Source organism: Cygnus atratus, chromosome Z (assembly GCF_013377495.2).
Source record: "Cygnus atratus isolate AKBS03 ecotype Queensland, Australia chromosome Z, CAtr_DNAZoo_HiC_assembly, whole genome shotgun sequence".
Lineage (NCBI taxonomy): Eukaryota > Metazoa > Chordata > Aves > Anseriformes > Anatidae > Cygnus > Cygnus atratus.
In genome coordinates this window covers 73320892-73329438 of record NC_066396.1, presented here as the reverse complement: position 1 = coordinate 73329438, position 8547 = coordinate 73320892, and positions in this window count along the sequence as shown.

Genomic DNA, 8547 nt, shown 5'->3' with positions numbered 1-8547 from the left:
TGGCCATGTTCATGATTGACTTGGTGCACTTAGGAAGAAAAGCCTGTCTGACTTTCTGCCAAAGTATTCTACCAAAACTTTATGTTTCTTCAGATAAGCAAATGCTTTGGGGAGATCCTAGACTTGCAAATAAAGGAATGGGGCACCAGAAACAAACAAACAAAATATACAAAACAAAGCAACTGTGCTGCAAAGGCTTTTTTTTTTTTTTTTTGGTACCACTGTATACTGGAAAACGAATAGAAAAAGAACATGAATTTTGTATAGATCACTTCTTACATGTTCTCCTTACGTAACTGCCTGTTGTCTGTTCATTAGTAAAATGGGCAGCCTGGCCACAGCTGTGCTGCAGGAAGCTTCCAACATTCTGCTCAAATGCTGGGGAGAAAAAATCCCCAGACCCTGCTGTAAAGTGTGGGATACTCTCATCCTGCTGGTTGTATCTGCTGTGGCACATACCTCCTGGTGAGGCAATGCAAGCCAGCAATCTCCATTTGCCAGGAGCCAGTGGGGAGGCAGGGGAGCCATCCTGCTGGTGGGTTTCCACCCTTCTGGTGGGACCCTGTCATACAGACAAAGTCATACACATCCTTGGACACATCCTTCTTGGCTAAGCTGTAGCCATCAAGCATCAAGAGCCATCAAGCTGAAGCTCCCCTCTCCTCCACATCCCCCTTCAGCCTCTGCCTTCTCCACCCTGTGGGGTGGGATACAGCATCCCCGGCCACATCTTTTCCTCTGAGTTCACTGGGTGCAGGTTGGATTCAGAAGCTGGTGAGCGTTTTCAAGGACTGCAGTCCTTCTACAGCAGCTAGGTTTACATGGTTTGTTTAAAACAGGAATCTGTCATCTGTGATGGTGATTAAAAAATCATAATTTCTCCTTTTATTATTGCCTTCTGTGCTTTTCCAGACTTTTTGAGCACTTGAGCTTCAGGGTGTGTTCTGCTTAGAAAAAAGTAACACATCCCAGTTTCTGTCAGATTTCCATACAGAAATATAGAACAATACTAAAAAAAACCACAGCCTTTTAAGTGAAAGTCTGCTAACCCTGCAAGTTTTCATGGAGTTTGTCTAAGTAAACGTGCTGCCTGTGTTGCAATTGTGTTTTATTTTTGCACTTAAAATAAGTCATTAAATGTGTCTCATGTTCCTGGACCAAAATAGCCATCACAATGCAGATGCTAAGCATGCCTCCAGCTGACAAGAAAGGAGGTCTGACAGTCAAGGGCCCCAGTTTACCTCTCCATATGCTTCCTTGATCCACACAGACCAAAAAGAAGGATTGGAGCACTGCTGAGCCTGCTGATGGATCATCTCCTCCCGCCCCATGTCAAGCAGTCCTCATCCCACCAGTGCTTCCACTGACACTGCTGCTTGGAGTACTTGCAAGGAGCGTGCACGTCTTGCAATAGCAAGAGAATGGACAGATGATCTGGAGACTAAACAACAGCTCATCCCAAAGCACGGTCATGCAAGGATGCAGGAATTTTGTTTTAAAATAAAAGAAAGGTCAGTCAGCTTTCTCAAGCTCTTAACCCACTCCAGTGCTGGGAAGTGTGTTTTCCTGGTGTTCCTCCTTAAGTAATGCCACAGGGGCAGCCAGCATGCCTGCAGGACAGTGTGTTAGCCGTAAGGATATATGCATGATATTGGCATCTCCTCTGACATAATTTCTAAACAAAATAATTGTCACTTACCAGCATCTAGTTGTGGCTCATACTTAGCCCTTGCTGTCAGCACAGAGGAGAAGGGTCTGGAAGGCAATAGCAGCTGGCCTAGCTCAAACCAGGCACATTTTTGAGTAACTCCCTTGAACTAAGGAGTGTTTACATATTTTGAAAAAGCAGGATTGCAAAGAGACACTTGAGGACAAGAAGAATGTACAAACTTCAAAATCTGTGGCAGGACAAGCATTAAAATATCCAGATATTGTGGACCTTGGAAAAAACGAGAAGTGAAAAAAAATAACCTATGTCAGTCCTTGAAGCATCCTTCAATCTTTTAGTGGTAAAGCATCATTTCTATAAAAACAGTTTAATTTTGTGTTCAGTGTGGGTGGGAAATGGGAAGGCTTATCCTTGTTTCAGTTGGCCTTCTGAGCTCTTAATAAATGAAATACACCTAAAACAACAAAGTTTTCCATCATACAAAAAGAAAAAAAAAAAGGCATGCCATGAAAAGGGCATTATCCTTCCTAAGAGAAAAAAATAGCAGGAACCTTTCCTGAACTTGACAGAAAGCCTCTGAAATAACCACAAAATAAGGCGCTGAAGGTAGAGGGGTGGGTCTCTTCTGTGTTTTCCCTTCCCCTCTGAAACTCTTCACTTCTGTATTCCCCGTGTGCTGTGTTTATCTCCCCCCTCATCCTCAGGGAATTACAAGGAAACCGTACCTGTGGTGGCAAGCACCTTGCAGCTCGTTTCAGGGTTGATTCAGGCTACCTGGAGAAGAAGGCTCAGAGGAAAACAACCCAAACGAGGAGCTGGAAGGGCTCTTCAGAGTGGGTGCAGAGAGAGGAGAAGTCCTGCCGGAGGCTGCGTGCCGTGACGGGAGGAAGGAGGCATGTGAAGGCCTCGCAGCTAGGAAGGGGAAGACTTGAGATAAAAGTGGAGCAGGCCCGTTTGCAGCAGCTCCCGCTCGCCCCGGCCCACCTGCAGCAGCCTGGTGCCAGTGTGAACACAGATAAGCCGAAGTGCTTTCCTAGAGAGCTTGCAAGCTGAGGCCAAAAGCCAGGGAGGCACCTGAGTGAGGAGGCCAGACATGGGGTCTTCCAGCAAACCCAAGCTAATGCTAGGAACCGAAACCAGACACAGCCTCCCACTTCAGCTCATGTAACCTCACCAAGGCTGGTTAGGAAAGAAGACAGGAGTGCATTCAGAGCTTCTGGAAGAAGTATGCTGCCCACAGCAATGGGACTGTAAAGAGTTTTCCCTGAAGAAAACTGTCCCTCTCAGGGCACCTCCTTTCTCTGCTTCTCTCCTGTAAAGCAGGGCCAGTGCTGCCGCTGGCTCCCGTGGGCAGAGACAGCCTTGCTTCAGCTTCCAGGCCCAAGGTCCCCAGCCCCAGAGGCTCTCTCATCCCAGCCACAACTGACCCAAAGGCTGATTGCAGAAAGCACAACACAGGAAAAAAAAAAAAACAAACCAAACCAAACACAAAAACAACAACAACAAAAAAAAACGTGAACAAAAGCAAAGCACTTAAAGCCAGGCAAGCAAAGGCAATGATGCTTGGGCAGCATGCGACACCCAAGGTTGGAGCCTCAGCCCGAGGAGCACACTGGCCGTGGTGGATACCATTCTGCTCCAGCACCACAAGGGACGTGCACCCTCTATTTTTCTCCCTATGAAGCACAGCTTCATGGTTGCAAAGTCCTAACGGACCTAGACCCTCTCTCCTCCAGGCTGGGGCCAGTGGCAGGCGGGTGGGTTGTCCCCTGGTGGGTTGAGCCCTGCAGGCTCTGGGCATCGTCACCCCAAAGCAGGCTGGTTCTCCATGCTTGTGCTCTGCGTGCTTCCTACTGCACCCTGCGGCCCCATCCTGCGTCGCCGCACGTGTTGTGTGTTTAACATTAACTGATCGCCATATAAACACTCTAACCTTGCCAACAAGTGGTGATCCAGCTCTTAAAACAAAAAATCCCAGAGGCATTGCATTGCATTTTCACGAGGCGTGATTTATTTAGCAATTGTGTGTTTTGGCTTTCTGCATGTTATGTCCAGCAATCAAGCCTATGGGGCTGCTTTACATTACACTTCCATGCTGTGCAAATCACCAGGGCATTAGTCATGGATCACCAGTGTTTTGGGAGAGGAAAAAATTGGACTCTTCCCTTTTTCTGTTTTTTAAGATATTTAATAATGTCCCAGTTGATTAGTACTGTAATTCTACTTTAGGAACGTCAACTTTATTTGCTGTTATGCTGAAACAGCCACTTGTATTTTTTTCACAGTATGTAAGTGATCAGCTTCTCTAACAAAAGGCAAGGGGTTAATTGACCCTTTATTAAAGACTGCTTTCCTTCGAAATGTGAGTGAAGTGGGAATTAGCATAAAAATAGAGTTGTAAACCAGTGGTATTCAACCAGCATTGCAGTAACTCTTTTTATTTTCCCGTCTTCCTACTTCCTGTGGCTGTACAAATCTGTGCATGGACACATTCAATTCCATATATAAGCTCTCCAGTCTTGGGTTAGTTATTGTATGACCTTCTATGGTTAAATCAAAAGCAGGGATATATTCTAGGAGAAACATGTCCATGCACAGAAGAAAAAGGGAGAAAGGAAGGGAAGGGAGAAGGGAAAAGGGAAAAGAGAGAAAGGAGAGGGAGAAAGGAAAAGAGGAAACAGGGAGAAGAGGCAGCAGGCTTGTCTCTCTGTACAGGAAGACTTTTCTGTGCATCATGAAGAGGGGGCCTGAGCTTAAGAGATGCAAATATGGACTTGAAATAGAGAAGGGCAGGCAGGTAGGAGTCAGGACCAGAAATGATCATTAAGTGGTCTACGTGAAACGACCTGTCCCTTCATTGTCCCTGCATTTCATCCCTGTCCTGTTGCCTGGGCCAGACAAGCCCGTGCTTCCACACAGACACACTTAAAGAATTCCCCTCCACACCCAACATACCAGCTGAAGGGCCATACCAAATGAAGGGCCTTTCTTGCACACTCCATATTACACATGCTAAATACTTTATTGTACTAGATACAACCTCTAAACATTTACAGTAAGTGCACTTAATAGCAAAATTGTTTGCCAAACCTCATTGGCTCTCTCCATACTTGTGAGTTATGAGCACAATTTTGTTTAAACAGGAAAACAAATGAACAGATTCCTGAGTCTCCCGCATACACTTCTGGTTATCAGAAGTTTATCATAGGCAAGGGGGAACATTTCGTGGAGGCTCTTGTTAAAACGCTGACAGCTTATCAGTGGGTTGCATTTCCTTATACTACAGAAGACAGCAGCATAGATTAATATCCTTTTATGTTTTTGTATCTACCTCTTCTTTTCTCATTGGTGTACTTAGAAAGCTGGAGCTGACTGAATAACTCTTTGGAAAATCCTCCAAGCTGAGAAAATGGAAGGAAAGATAAGGACACCTTTTCTTGAGGAGGCATGGCTGGAAAGGGGTGAGAGTTTGGACACCTGAAGTTTTCTTTTGGAAGTGATCTTTCCAATCAAGCTGCCCAACCAATCCTGGGCAATCCTGGGCAATCTGGCCCCCAAACCACATGAGATTGCAGCTGCAAAGACCCTCCAAGTACATAAATCAGTGTATAGCTGAGACTGGCTGCTATCTGGAAGAACTGATGGGAAAGAACATTATGCACTGTAACTGTGAGGGCACAGCAATGCTCTCCATGGCCTCATCTCTTCTCCATGGAAGAATTCACTGTCTTCTTCACTCGCAGACGTGGGATTAAGCAAAGGAGCCAGCCCTTTGTACTGTCTGTGTTTAACTCAAGTGGCAGTTATCTTTTTTTTAATAATGTTTTACTAAAGGCTGATGCATACCTACTGAGATAAGAAGCCTGAAGCATGCTAATGTAGGGTTCCAGATTTGGGGCCTTCCTATTCTGTCAGCTTTTGTTCTGATTTATCAGTGCTAACTAGAGCACTTGCAAATTGTTGTGCAGACAAGACCCTTAAAAAGACCATGAAGGAGAAGGTCATATTTGAGTTATGGCACTTCTGCAGCGCATGAGAAAACAAGCCAGTTGGTTCAGGCTGGCCTATGCAATCCTCTGCCCATCTCAGGGACACAAAGGGTGCACGGTTGTATCTCCCAGCTCTGCTTTGGCATCATCCTGCTTCCCTGTGAGTGAAAGACAGTAGGAGCATCTGCAGCAAAGCCTCTCCATCTGGTGATACCCTCTTTAATCTCACTTGGGTAGAACAAGTTTATTTCAAAAACTCATGGTTTTAGTCTGTAGGCCTCTACCCGCACTGAGGACAGACAGAGCTGGTGGTGGCAGCATCACAGAGAGAAAATCTAGCTGGCTTTATACTAATTTAACCTGGTATCTGCTAGCAAACTACTGGGACAACAGGAGGGTCAGAAGCTGTAAAATCTGCTTCAGAAGCAGGGCTGGCTTGAGCTGCCCAAGACAGGCTGCACCTGGGGGTCTGGGCTGGCCTGACCTGCAGAAATATAGCCCGAAAAATATACTCCTTGGAGTGACCCAAGAAGTTTCATATCATGCCATACAGGGAGCAATTTATGCTGATATTGACAAGGCACTTTGAGGGGAAAGCAGACGTAAGACATTGGTCACAAAAATATTTCTTCCCTCTCTGACACCCAAATTACTCGGGCGTAGTTTGTACCGTGAGCATATACAGCATGCTTGGCCTTTCTTTTTCACCAAGTGACCAGCTTTTTAAAGCAATGCCATAGTGCTGAGTAGTTGGGAAAGGCAAAGTCAAAAACACACCAACACAACCAATCAACCAACCAAACCAAAAAAAAAAACCACAACCCACAGTGGCTGGTCTTGGGGCAACTATGGACAGGCATGCTTAAGCTTTACGAAGCACTGTAAAAGCTCTTTACTGGTTTGCCATTTCTCCTCGTGCCAGTTATGTGCCCAGCCTTCAGCATCCCAGTCAGCAGCCAGCCTGAAGCCATAGAGAAATCCCAGAGAACAAGAAATGCACTGTGTAAAACAAAGAATATGTTTTCAGCTTTTCGTGTAAACGCTGCAACTAACAACTCTGTGGACCAGTGCGTCACCTAGCCTCTAATGTCAAATGTGATAGCAGTGGGGAGTTATAATTTTAGTTAATAATCCCTCATTCAAGGGCAATCTTTTCTATTACATTCCATACTTGTGCTGCCCCTAAATAAATGAAGTAGGAAAAACACATTTTCTTTGACCTGCAGGTGACTTCATCAGCCATTTTGCTACAAATACGCAGCTCCCACCGCTACAATTGCTGAAACAAACACCATTAAATTTGAACTTCAAGAGGATTTACTTGGACCAGAGGCAGCCAGCAACAGAAGAATTTTAATGACTGTGGGAGGATCACTGGTATTTTAAGAAGTCTTCTAAAACCTTTTGTAGGATTTGAGATAAGAAAAATAAGTGGAGCAATTTTTTCTCCTAAGTACTTCACACCGTGTTTTCACATAGCAGAAATGAGTTTTACATCTGCATAATGAAGGTGCAAAAGTCTGAATGGAGAAGAAAAAGATAGAAAAATCTGAGACGAAACCAAGTGGCATGGGAGCCACTCTAAAGAAGAGAGCAAAAGAATTCTTCTATTCCAAGCTCTTGATTTTATTCTCTTTGCTCACAGCAGCTTTAATTTCATTAGCTTGCAAAGAAACACTCAATCCACAGATCAGATTTCTCAAGGATATAGGGAGATCACGTCAATAAAACATAGCACTAATTAAATCTTTAAACAGCAGCCACATGCTCAGTTAGTTTCTCTAGTGGAATCTTAGAAGCAACTTTTGCATCCTGTTGCCTTTGATCTAAAGCATTGCACTTCACCTTCTAGAAAAAAAAGCCCCATGCTGCCAGAAGTGCTCCTGGATTAATCTACCCCACGGCTGAAATTTAGCTGCTGTTAGGAGTTCGAAAGGTCCAGCTTCTTGAATTGTCGAGTGCCTCCTTGGAGAACGTCTGATCGATGTACCTGGGCAGCACCTGCCACCTGTTGCAATGGTAACGAGAACACAAGAGCCTCCTTGGGCATCTGTCTTCACGTCGGGTCTCTGGACCCACCAGCATGTCATGAACGATCGCGCTCCCCATTAAGTTATTCACCCACTGCTTCTCCAAAACCACCGCGCACTCCCAGCACAGAAAACTGGGGTGAATGAAACACTGCTATTTCTTAACATCACCCTCCCAACTTATCCAGGACAGACTCCGTGAAGAACATGCAAACAGCAGTTAAAAGGACACTGGGAAAAGGAAGACTACCCCCAAAATAAAGTGTCTATGATGCTCCTCTTTTGTGAGGAAGCGGGGGACAGGAAAAAGTGCTCTCCCTAGATTCAGGGAAGAAAGTGACTCGGAGCACTTTTTAGATAAGAAAAAAATAATAAAAAAGTGTTTGTGAGATGTCCTCTCTCTTTGGAGGCACTCTCCTTTCTTCTGCTGACCTGCACTAGCTCAGCCATCATGCAGGCACCAAGAAACATTATGAGTGGCTTTGCAAGCAGATGCTTTTACATGAAAAATTTCATACAGCCTGTTCTCTTTCTCACTACAGTCATGTGAATAAAACACAAATCAACCTTTAGATTCACTTGCTTTTAAACACGATCAGATAAAGACCTCTGCTTTGTCCAAAGGAAGTGCAACATTTGATACCTTGATCAGATGGCAGATAATGCTTCATTTATCCCCTCTTCCCACTCCTCCTTCCACAGTGTCTGTACAAATTTGGCTTAACAGTACAAGTGAATTTCAGTTTTACTGAAAGCAGTGGCAAAACTCTCACTGTGTTTAGTGGGGACAGGTTTTGCTCACTTGCTGTTTTTCCCTCTCTCAGCAAGGAACTGCCTTTTCTGAGCAACTTTTTCCCAT